Source organism: Pogoniulus pusillus, chromosome 9, assembly GCF_015220805.1.
Source record: "Pogoniulus pusillus isolate bPogPus1 chromosome 9, bPogPus1.pri, whole genome shotgun sequence".
NCBI classification, from domain to species: domain Eukaryota; kingdom Metazoa; phylum Chordata; class Aves; order Piciformes; family Lybiidae; genus Pogoniulus; species Pogoniulus pusillus.
In genome coordinates, this window is record NC_087272.1 from 18,536,662 (window position 1) to 18,549,893 (window position 13,232).

Below are 13,232 nucleotides of genomic sequence, written 5' to 3' on the forward strand. Positions count from 1 at the left end.
GAGCTGTGTTGCTAGCTGTTGTGAAAAATACACTCTGACTGTACAAACTCAGTTCAAGAAAGCTCAAACATCTTCAGTTTAAAACTAAAACCCCACCCACATTACACTATTTTCCTGTTTCTTTTATTTTCAACAATGTCAATAAGCTGGCATTGCTGAGAACCTTCCTTCTTGTGAAGACTCCATCTGCCCACTTCAGACTTCAAAATAAAAGGTGAAAGTCTAGAAAAAATGTATTTCACTTGAGCCCAAGAAAGATCTTCACACCTTCTAAGTATTTTTTTTAATGCAATGGCCTCTTTGTTTGACTGATTTTTACCTTTTTTTTCCTCACTTAAACTGGAACGTGTGAAATAAAAGTGGAATTGGAAAAGTTATAAAGATCAGGAGATCAGGAAAGCAGTTTCTCGTGGAAACAGAATGATAGAGTGGTCTCAAGGTCAGAGAATGCTCATGCTGAAATTCAGTGGAAAGATCAATAGCAGTAGAAAGATCACATTTATATAATTTTGATGATTGTATTCAGTAAATAGAGTTCAGACTAACAGCATGATCATAAGTGAGAATGGCAGATACCCTGAAAACTACAGCATACTATCTGTCAAAAGCTTTGGCTTTTGTTTCCTATACTCTTATATGCAGAAGGTCTGCTTCTATATCTATCAGGAAAATATTATTAATGGATAGAGACCATTTGTTGCAATAGAAACATGATTATGATTAATTGGATTCAGACTTTTAGCTAAGAGTGTAAGATGTTCATGGGGCAAGTCCTAAACAGGATGCAAATTTTCTGTGGTTTTACCTTATTGTACAAACCCAGTGAATTATGCAAAAGAAAGGCTTTTTCAGGAGACCAAAACTTGCACCTCTTCAAGCCATCCATGCAAAACTAGTAAATCACCAGATCTTTACATGAACCTCTGATGACTCAGCTATAATAAACGCAAGAAATATCGAGAAGGTTTAATGAAATTTTATTAGGTCTTGATAAGTAAGGCACAAACTGACACCTGCAGAGTCACTGTGTTTCCTGTAGTCCTGGGGAGACTGAACAGCTTCAGGTCAGGATCTGTCCTCTCCACAGCAACCCTCACCTTTTTCTCCTATAAGCTAACAGAGCTGAAGTGAGCACTGAGAAAAAAACTTCACAGATTTTTTTTTTTTTCAGAGCCAGTTAAGATTTACTTACCTGGCCTTATTAAAGGGAAATTGATGTGCTGGCATAGTTTATATTGGTATCTCTGTAAATATTTTGTGTCTGTTTAGGAACATATCTTAATATTCTGTATAAAATGAATAAGAAAACAAAGCTACTGCTAAACATATGTCATTGTGATGAGAGATACAGGTGAAAAGATTATGTGAAACATTAAGGAAATTTTGTTGTTCTTTTGAAAAAAACACAACCAAATAAACCTCTTCCCACAACCCCACAAAAATACTCCACAAAACTTTTTCCTAGAATAAGATTTTCTTACTGCATTCTCCAAACTATTAGCAAAGGTTAAAATGCCTTTGAATTTCAATATAAACTATAAGTCTTTCATATCAGTTTCTGATATTTATCAAAAAGAAGCTTTTATAAACAAGGAAATTATATTGTATGTGATTTTGAACTCTCTAGAGAGAAGGAGGTTGAGAGAAGAATGATTATTCTCTACAACTGCCTCATAGATGAGAAGCAATGTCTGCAAGTTCTTCACTGAAAGGCTTCACAAACACTGGAATAGACGCCTCAGGAGGTGGTTGAATCCAGAGGTGTTTGAAAGATGTGATGATAAGGGACATAGTTTAGCACAAGATTTGGCAGAGCTAGTGGTTGGACTCCATGATCTTAAAGATCTTTTTCAACTATGAGTCTATGAAAGTCGTAATAGCTAACCATTAACAGCAATAAATATTTGGGGAGAACCTGTCACACATTTCAAGCTCTTGGCTTCCCTGTCTGATATGATATGTGGCCTCTTTAATGCCATACACTAGGAACAGACAAGTTTCTCAGACAATGTAAATCAACATAGATCTAAGTAAATTGACCAAAACTAGGTGTGAATGTAAATTATTTCAGGTAATCTTAACTGATTTAATTTACAGTCTTTTTTTCATCCATTTTACTTATTTTAATAAATACAATATAACAGATTAAGTAAATTGCAGCACAGGAGGTTCCACCTCAACACGAGGGGGAACTTCTTTACTGTATGGGTCACAGAGCACTGGAACAGGCTCCCCAGAGAGGTTGTGGAGTCTCCTTCTCTGGAGACTTTCAAGGCCTGTCTGGGTGCATTCCTCTGTGATCTTAGATTGTGTGGTCCTGCTCTGGCAGCAGGGTTGGGCTCTATGATCTCCTTGGGTCCCTTCCAACACCTAATATCCTATGATCCTGTGAAATTATATTCTCCACCTGTTTTACTGACAGCCGAAACAGGAGACTGAATCAATCACATAGGACTTTATCAGATGATGAGCTCCTGTTTCTGTTAGTTCCTATTGATTCAAGTGCAGTGGCAGACAGATTCTGTTTGTCTTCTTTTCCTCTCCTGTTTGACCCAGAGTGGTGGTGGTATGGTGCAAGATTCTTACTATTTCAAATTAATGTAGTTTATTAGTTTTGATGTTAATATAGTTAATCTTGATGCATTGCCTATTTTTAATCAGGTTCTTTACAGAGTCATGAAAAGTACACAGGTGGGAAACAGAGGTTCTATAACAAGAAATACCTAGCAAAATACAACAAAAATTAAACTATCAGAACTGGAAGAGAGGCTCTTGCAGTCGATTATACTGCTCGCCCACTAGAGGGACTCGAAAAGCGCCTCTAGATTCTCTGTTCTCATCCATGTAATGTTTTCATGACAGTTGTAAAAAACCTATTATTAAAAATGGTGGTCGGTAGCAAGATTCCTGAATATCAAAATTAATAAATGATATTCATTTTGAAAAAGAAAAAAAAAAGTCTCACACAGTTCCTGCCATTACATATCTGGGAAATGGAGGAGATAGCAACCATAACAGAAGAGGTAATTTGTTCTTCTTTAATCTTGAAGTGAGGGACCATAGTCTCGCTTGACCAAGACGTGGTGGCTATGGAGCTGGTGTGGAAATGGGAGGAGCTTAGGTGTGAAGTGCTTATGGAAAAGTCTTCAAGAACGTAGAAAATGGAGACTAGTGCTATAAAAAGATTTGCTGCTGAAGGAAAACACAGGCACTGTAAGATGATGAGCTTGAAAGTAAAACATTCAAAACAAATAAAATTAAGAAGAGATGAAAAATAACAGCCAGTGCCATCAGAGCATAGAAAGGCTGCAGCCTGGAGAAACAGGAGAAAGAGACAAAGGCCTATGAAAAAGGAATGAGCATCAGCTGTTTATTTGACTCTGAATAAAATCCCAAGGTAAAAACAATAGAATGTGTTGTTCATCCATTGTGAAAGATTTGACAGATTCTTCATAGAGTATGAAGAATTACTTTGCCAGCCTATGAGGCAGTCAGAGAATTAAAATCTTAAAGGATTTTAAGTGTTATTTTTCTCATCTTTAAAAAAGTCAGTAGAAAATTTGAACAAACTGTGAAAACAGACAGTTTACTCTGGAGGTAAAATAACATTGACTGATTTTTTTTGAGACCTTCAGACATATATGTAGGTGTTTGGAAACACAAGAGCCTATGATTGTATAAAGTCCATGTTGGACAACCCCGTGATCACTATGTAATTACAATGCCTGCTTTTAATAGAAAGAAAGTGTGTGGTTGGGGGGGGGTGTTTGGGAAAGACTCACAGAGAACATTACAACAAATAAATATCATGAGGGAGGAATATGTAATGGCAGCACAACAACAAAAGGAATAAAGGAGGCAGTAAGTGTGGTGTGCCAGCTATCTCAATGAGGCTATTTTATAATGCTTGTAGCATGTTTTAATTTTAAAATTGCAGTTTATCCAACTGTTACTGGTTCTTCCTTTTAACCTGGCAATACTCTTCTGATTAACTGATTCTGTACTGAAAAGTCCTGTGAATCTCAGAACTGTATTTTCTCTAGTGCGTTCATGATGGTTTACTATTGTCAGTACAACTTCAGAGATTATCCAATTATTTATAAGACTCTGCTGCTGTTATAATTGGTAGTTATAATTTCTCGCTCTTCTTAAGTGGAACCATTTTTTTGTCACACTTCAGCATAATCATATAAAGGATTCCTACCTTCAATAACATGAATATTTCAAATACTGAGATTGAGAGCTTTAGATTTAATGCACTTATTTGTTACTGAGAGATGTGAGAAGGTCAGGAATGAAAATACAAATTTTGTGCTAATGATGGCAGTTTCAATTCTGCATCTGTTGGCTTTTCCATATTGCAGATGAACTCTGATAAATTATACCAATTTATAATTCTAAAGCAGTCCCATGGGTGTAATTTTCTTTTGCATTTTGGTGTGTATCTGCAGTGTTACCATTTTCCAGTCTCCTTTACACAGCAAATGTAGCAGGCTCTTTTTGACTGTAATTGTCATGCTGTACATGAAGATTGCTTTAGGATTTGGGGAATGGCCATTTTGTGTATACTTTATGGCGATGCTCACCTCAGCTAATGTGTACCTTGATTCTGCATGTCATGGTCCAATATGAAATAATGCATATTCGTATTTTTATTGAACACAAAGTCATAGGAAAAGGCCTGACAAGGGTCTCAGGAGGGCAGTTCATCTGCTGTGCTAGTTTGAGGATAATTGGAATATTCTAATGAGAAAGATTGTAGGTTGAGGAAATGAAACAATGGTGACATCTACTTCACTTGTAGGCTTACTGAGACATGTAAAAACAAGAACACAACCATAGATACAACACAGAGTGTGTGTGTCTCTGTCTCTCGGAGAGTGTATTTCCCTTCTGCTTGGATCTGTGTAACTAATTCTTCTGCTTCTAACCCCAAACTTACCTTGACCATAAGGCATACTCTAGGATAAGGTGGAAGGGTGGTAGGGAGCTCCTCCTGGAGACTCTGATTTCTGGGAGGGTGTTTGTGTTTCTGTATTACTTTTAGCTCATATTTTTCTGTATATAGCTGTAAATATCTGCTTGTATATTGTGCTAAACTGTAAGCTTCATTCCTTAATTTCCAGCTGGCTGAGTCTAGTCTGGGTGACTTTTTAAGAGTGGGGGGACAGGTAATTCAGAAACCATCACAACTTTATTTTGGTGCTTCCAAGTGGGGCTAATTAAATTTGATTGAGTGCTAATTAAGTCTGGAAGTTAAGAAGGTGTTATTTTACCTTTTATTTTATTTTTTTTTAAAGCCGTTAGGGCTATGGTTTTTCTACTGTTGGTTGACAGTGAAAAATCGTTCATTGATTTTTTGATATGATATGGAGAAAGCTTAAAGGGATGTTTTTGGACTTTGGAGACTACTGTCTGGGTTGGATTGGCTTTAATGTTACTGAAACTGTTACCAGATCTGTTTTTAATAAGTCAAGAAATATTACAACAACTGAAAAGTATTCATCATCTCTGATGAACTGAACTTAGAGACCCCTGTAGTGAGTTCTATGCACATAATACCATGGTATATTTATCATGGAAGTCAGCAGTCTGGAGTCCTAGCAGGAGAGTTACTGAAGCAAGAGATGGAGAAGTGCATCCAGTCAGTTCACTGAGGAAAAAAGCTGTCCAACTTGCTCTTGAAGTGATTGAACGTGAAAATTGGCCTATCCTTTACCTCTACACCGACTCATGGATGGTAGCCAATGCTCTATGAGATTGGCTAAAGGACTGGAAGAAGCATGATTGGCAGAGGAAAGGAAAGCCTATTTGGTGTGCTGATCTATGACAGGACATTGATGCACGGCTGGAGAGAATTCCAGTGAAGGTGCAGCACGTAGACGCACACATGCTTAAGAGCAGAGCCACTGAGGAACATCAGCACAACCAGCAGGCAGACCAAGCTGCTAAATTTTCTCAAGTTGATACAAACTCTGATCTTGAGCTTGATTGGAAACACCGAGGTGAGCTGTTTCTAGCTTGATGGCCCCATGATTCATCTGGACATCAAGGCAGAGATGCAACATACCGATGGGCATGCGATAGGTCAGTTGGTTATTCCATAGATGCTATCACCCAAGTCGTTCATGACTGTGACGTTTGTGCTGCTAGTAAGCAGGCTAAACAAATCAAACCCTTATGGTATGGTCAAAGTAAAAGTATGGTGAAGCGTAGCAGATTGACTACATAATTTTACCTCGCTCTCATTCTGGCATGCAGTATGTGCTGGCATGCAGAGGCCAGCACCGGATGACTAGAAACTTATCCAGTTCCACATGCTACTGCACGTAACACCATTCTTGGCTTGGAAAGGCATCCTAAAGACTGAAAGGATATGCAGGGGACTCCATGCAGAGAAATATATGGCTAAAATTCTCTGTGGCATACCCTTAATAATACATTTATGATAGACTCTCTAATACTTGATTATACATTTAGTCATGCTCATTTTATCAAAATGCACAAAATAAAACCTTTAAGTAGAAAGTTTAATATGTTATGTGAAACATAGCTTTTCATGCAATTTTTTAAATGATTCGTTACTCTGTTGCTTTTTTTTTCCCCTCTAGTTTAGATAACGTTAAAGAATTTTACTGTTTCAACAATCTTACATAATTCAGTATTTTCAATATAAAGGCAATAATTTTGAGGAAGATTTTGGGGCTTTGTTTTATTTTTATAGTGTTGAATAGAAATACAATTTAAACCTACATCATTGTAAAACGCTGTTTTAAAGTACTATCGTGCATTATTTAGAGTGATTAAGTATCAGTGAATATTTCAAATTTTAATTGTTTAATACAAACTCATATATACATCTTAAATATGTCAAACTGAATACCATGAAGTTGACCTATGTGATAGAATGTTTGATCATGAAGAATAGGCTTCATTCTAATTATTTTTCGTCACTATTTCTATCACATTACAATTTATGATGGAATTAAATTATGTTTATCATAGAACCCTAGAATCAGAGAGTGGTTTGGGTTGGAAGAGACCTTAAAGATCATTTAACTCCAATAGCCCTGCCATGATTAGGGACGCCTTCTACTAGACCAAGTTGCTCAAGGCCCCCATCCAACCTGACTTTGAATATTCCCAGGGTTGGAGCCTCCTCAACTTCTCTGGGCACCCTCTTTCAGGTCTTCTGCTGGGAACACAACCACTTGCAAAGCAGTGATTAAATAGAGAAATATATTTTTTCCTTTCCATAATTATAGACAAAATGTTTAGTAGGCAATCAACCCTTACAAGAATGTCCTGGAATTGAGGAGAGCTACATCTTGTAACTGTATTGTTTGAGGTGTCACTTAGTAACACTGCAGCAGTTTGTAACGTTTTTAAAACGTGATTGTATGACTGTTTTTTTTTTTTTTTCCCCAGTTTTGTATAGTTAAATAATATTTTGAAGTAAATATCCTCTTTTTTATCTCTGTACTTAAAGCATTCCCAGTACTGTTAGCGTCAGCTGTTGGAAATAGCTAAATGCATTTGTGCACTAGACATCCGATGTCTGCATAGCTCAGTGGTCTCAGCAAGGTGTAAGACTTTGGGGTCAGGTAAACTAGCACTTCTGTAGCCTTTAATTGCAGCTATAGCACAGGCCAAGAAAGCTCCACTGTAAACATAACAGACATACATCCATCAGGTTTCTCTCTCAGACAGACATCTCCAAGACTAGCTGAGAAGGCCAAGCTTGTGGCCCTCTATGATAGTGCAACTACTCACAAGGCTGCTTGCATTGTACTCAGCTCTTAGCCAGAGCAACAACTTGGTATGTGGTTCATACACATATAGCAGTTTTAAAAAGACTTTAGAGATCTACCAATGAATTGTTTGCCTGTTATTTAATGAGGGAAAAATCCTACAGTATACATTACATATATAATAAAGTGTACTTCAGATTTGCATTCTCAGACAAATGAGTGTTTTCCATTAACATGAGAATACCAGAAAGATGTATGAATAAATCGATGCAGGACCATCTGTGCCCATTAGCTGTTCCATTCTACAGTTACCAGGTTTGTACTTGCCACTCAGTTGTTTGCAGGAGTCATTGGCATTTTGGAATAGAGGGAAAGGGGAACAGTTCATTAAGCACTTCAATAAAATTCAGCCTTTAGATCCAGAGATAATATGATACACTAGATATGGTAAACAGTATTTTTAGCTAAGCTCTTTAGCACTTAAAGAGAGGTGAATGTCTTTTGTCTGTCATTGATACTATTGTGCCAGCCTTAACTATTTAGTTTATAAACATGTATGAACCCACACATGCACTACTGTATAAACTGTATATTAAAGAAGAGCAGAAAAACACCTTTTTGTTGACTTGCAATCATAAAGATGAATAGCCACTTAACTACCTTAGTGATAGAAACCTTACCACTTTCCATCTCAAAGCACTTGGATTTTTATGTTATGCCTGCAGTACATGTTTTATTAAAATATAAGAAATGAACAATAATATCTTGTGTAGTGTAAGAAGAGAGTGGGTTTTCTCACCTTTGCTTCTATCTTCTCTTACTAACAAAACTTCAGTTTAAGCTTTAGTCTGAGAAGGCTCAGGATGTCCCAGTACTTGGAAAGCTCTTAGATATTTTTGTAACAGGGAATCTCCAACATTGTCTTGGAGGTTTTAAAGAAAAAAAGTTTGTTCTGCTCATCATTTCAGAATGTACACTAATGTACTAAGATATCTAAGAGGCATCTGAGTAGCTACCACTACTTCTGAAGCCGTTGTTCAAGTGCCACAGTCGCTTCAGACACTGTTATATCTAACATTTTACATTGGGCAACTATTTTCCTAATCAGCAACTGAACTTTGCTGCCAAAGGCAATTGTTTCCAGTTGTTAACAGCTTCCTAGGAAGCAGACACAAACAAAACTGACTCCGTGTTTAAAAAGAAACTTCAGCCAACTAAATTTGCTACAGAATTTGCTCTGGGCACCACATTCCTACCAAAATCAGTGAATTAGAAAGAGGCGATGACATGTATTGTTAGGATAGTACAATTGTGGCAGCAGCACTAGCACATTAAAAATATATATGTATCACTTCTGCCTCCACAGTAATAAGATTCCCGTGTTATCCTTTGAGCTTCAGAAGATGAAAAAGAGGGATAACGTTAACTTACGGCTTCTTGTCACATATAAAATCAAGTGAGAATCTTGTGTAGCAACTGCAGTTAAATAATTTATTTTTTTGTATGTGGATGAGCACAGTCTTAAAAGAGCATTTCTTTTATTCCAGGCCCTCAGAGCGAGGGCACACATTATGCAAGCAAGCAGTGAAATGTCTTTATCTTCTAGAGCTTTTCACATTTGAAGAAGCACAATCTTGTCATTGTCTTCAGTGGAAACTCAGCTGACCCTTTGCTAGCATAGCATCTATTATACAGTTCCCAAATAGTCTTCTCGGTTACACTTTTTATTTCAAATAATAGAGATTAAAATGTTGGCTTTCACATGTGAAAAATCCTTCATTAATCAACTCTATTTTTCTAATACATTTGCTTATATAACTATTTACAGACTAAAAAGTAATGTGTTTTGTTAATGACACCATTTCACCCTTTGTGAAGCATCATTCCCCTGAGCCATGCAGTATTAATTCTTATATGCATGAATGAAGCAATTTAAAAATGATATAACAACAAAAATAATTAGTACTCTATGTCCCATTTGGATTGTCAGAGTGACAAAATGTAACCAGTGAATGGAAAAAAATCATTAATGAGAAGATTTTAACAAGCAACTGTGGGCCAAAGTCATTGTTCTTATTTGCATATCAGTTTTAATTACTCAAGCAATACTAGGAGAATGTTACCCCTGTAAACTAATAATTAAACCCAGATATTATAGGAGTAATGGAGAAAACAGTTGTATTTAGAGGAGACTGAAAGCAATATGATGTATGTAGACTATATTGGAAAGAAACAGGTGGTCCTGGAAATATTTAGGCAATTGAAAGGTAGTAATTGAAGTCAACTAAATGATGATGATCTAGTAACACTTTGTAGGTGCAAAATAAATGCATTTCCTTAAGCAAGATATTGAAAAGATGAGCAGGAAACCCAAAATATATATTAGCACTGAATTAGCAGTCAATTTTTAACCAAGCCAAGACACATTTGGAAAAATGGAAACATTGCACAGCAGAACAGTGGTGGTCTTAATGTAAACCTATGAAAATACTGGATTCTTCAGGTGACAAAGTGATGAATGAACTCAAGAGAAATTGATTGATCACAAATGTTCAGGGTGATAGAAAAAATGGCTTTTTTTCAGATGTGCTAAGAAATGCAGAAAGCCAAACCTGAAATGAAAAATGCTCCTACTCCTTGATCCATTATGTAACACCAGTAACACTGCTTTTGTCAATTGCATGTGTTAAGTGGATGAGTGTTAATAGCATCACACTGGAAGCTTCAGTCTCCTAAAGGTGGTATGACTCTGTCAGGTCAGGAGAGATGATTGTCCTGCTCTACTCCACTCTAGTGAGATCCCATCTGGAATACTGCGTCTAGCTCTGGTGTGCACAGCACAATAAAGCTATAAACCTGTGGAGCAGGTCCAGTGAACAGCCACAGGTGTCAAACTGGACCATGCAAGTTTTGCGTGCAAACATTTTCTCTCATCAGATTTGATTTGTAAAGAGAAGTGTTCTTGCACAATGACTATTTTTTGTGAATGCTTTTTATTGGAAGAAAAATTGATATTGTGTTGATATAACTTTAATGAAGTGTGTGGTGACTCAAAACACTTGAAGATGCAATTGGGAGGCTGCGTTTAAATTCATTTGAAGTGCAGCCTAATAAAAGCTTTCAGGTTGCAGAATATCAGAAGTATTATATACAGCCCACAGGACACAGTAAATTTACATCATTTAGCTACCTGCTGAATCCTGGCTACATGCATTTGGTTCATTACCAAGTTGCATAAAGACCTGTGTGTACACATTCTTAAGAGCAATTAGACAAAACCGTAACAAGAGATAATGTTGACATACACTTAATTGTATCACTGACTTAAATACAGTCTGATTCAGCTTTTATTTACATTGCCTAATATCTCTTTTATTCCAACATGACTTTGTATTGCTGATACATTTTCATATTGTTTTAAAATAACCTGTTCAAAAGCTGAATGCATAAACGCAACCACCTCCGCTTGTCTGGAGAAAAATCAAGATTGCAAGTAGCTCCCATTCCCAATTCCTAAAATTCCTGAGTGGCTATATTTGACACGAAGAGAAAAGTTACGTATTGCAATAATTACAGGCATATGTTCTACCATGTGATTTAAGTTCACAATAGCAAATCATGTATTTGAGCTTTAAGGGAACAGGAAGAGACGAGAATATAGTGCCAGGGATATGAAGGAAGAAATTTTTCCTTGCACCTCCTCTTTCCCCAATAGCTGGCTATGTAAGTCCTGCTACAATCTCAAGTAATTCAGCATATCTCAGGTGTGTGCTAATACTTGACCAAATACCCTAACCATAGGGCTGCATTCCATGATAAATTTATCTTCTGTGGAAAATGCTACCTTTCAGTTAAGAGGCTCTGGTGTTCTATTCAGTTGGATAGTCTGGTGACTATTCCATTGCTTTCTGGTAGGGAAATTAATTAAATACCTTTAGCTGAAGAAATTCAGAGCAAGACAACAACATCCCTCACTACCTGGTAACGCTGCAATTAGGGCACTCTGCTGAGATGTAAAATACTTTCACCAGATACAGAACAAACATTGAGTCCTGGATGATCCCAGTCAGCTGTGCAGCTGTGATCTGTGGCAGGAGACACTTCTCTGTGTTTGGGGGCTTGTTGTTGTTGTCAGGTGGGTTTGTTTGGTTTTCTGTGTTTTTTTTTTTTTTTTTTTTCTGGTGGTTTTGTTCTTTTTGTTTGGTTGGTTTTGTTTTTCCACCCACAGAATTCAGATTACTCTGGCAGACCTGCAAGATCGTACCCTGGAGGTTTGATTTGTGAATCCCACTGTCATTAGGATGTAGACACAGAACAACTCTACTGAAGGCAGTGTGTTCATCCTGAGCAGCAGAAATGTAGGCATTTCAGAGCTTTGCTGCATCTTTTGATGCTAGAAGGTCCAGTGACCTCATTCTGTGCATGCCAGTGTCTTCTGTTGCTGCGCTAGAGCAGGAGCTGCAGTGACATTCTCTCTCACAGTGTGCTGCAGTGTCCTCCCCATACAGAAAAGTGACTGCACGCCCTTTGAAACTCAAAGCTTCACCCTGCAACACACCATTCTAGACTGCCATTCCATCTCACAATTTATTTGCCTGCAAGTCAATACAGTAGATCCAAGTTGAATGGGAAATCTTAATGTCTTATATTATGCTTAAATGTGACATTGTTTATCTGCTTTGGGGAAAATGAGTCATCCTGTGTATCAATAGGACATCAGGCAGGGCTGTACATATGAAATTTGTGAAACAGATAAAAGTATTGTCAGAAAATTCAAACCAGCATCTATTCAGTCTGCATCAGATTTATCAAGTCTTTTACCATTTTTTTAAGGGGAGGGAAGAAAACAATAGGTTAGAAATTATGACACTTAGAACAATTATCAGATTCACTGTAAAATGCATCTGTGAAAGGCATAAACAATTACAGCCTAATGAGGAGAGAGAAGATGTTCTAAACTGATCAGTGTAAACCTGTTTCATGCATTGCTGCCCTCACAGTTTGCAGGTCTCTCATTTTCCTTGATGGTTAACAGATTAATGTTTTTAAAATCTGCATAAAATATATTAAACTTTTCTGAAAAGTAGAAAGTCATTGGATTGATTTTTCAGTTTCTCTCTTAAGGACTTTTTTCATGTCCATGTGCTTTCACGCCTGTCAGTCCCTGACTATCTGAAAGGCTCCTGCAAGGCTCAGAGTGACAAACATAGATCTCCATAACTAAACCTCACTGCTGGTCAGAATTTATCATTCCTTTTCCCATCTGTCATTTTTCTGGTCTATGCCTCAGAAAGATTTTGAAAATCACATCTTCCAAGAAGTTTCTGCTGAATTTTCATCATTTAAATGAAATGGGAGTGTGCCGATAGTTAACCATTTAGATTATACAAAAATACATAACTATATCTTATTGACATTGTTCTATGGCTATTGTCAGATAGTTTGACAACATATGGACATGTAAGGAGAACTATATCATCA

The 13,232-nt window shown here is 37.0% G+C and overlaps 1 long non-coding RNA gene across 3 annotated transcripts in view; it reads right to left on the reverse strand.

The window, feature by feature from the left end:
* Nucleotides 1–956: 956 nt before the first annotated feature.
* LOC135178149 (uncharacterized) overlaps nucleotides 957–13,232 on the reverse strand; it is an 81,818-nt gene continuing 69,542 nt past the window's right edge. For all 3 annotated transcript variants that reach the window (XR_010303385.1, XR_010303384.1, XR_010303383.1), the window contains 2 exons: nucleotides 1,193–1,286; nucleotides 957–1,113 (listed from right to left, as the gene is read on the reverse strand). This is a non-coding gene — a long non-coding RNA (uncharacterized LOC135178149). The remainder of the gene's footprint in view (nucleotides 1,114–1,192; nucleotides 1,287–13,232) is intronic.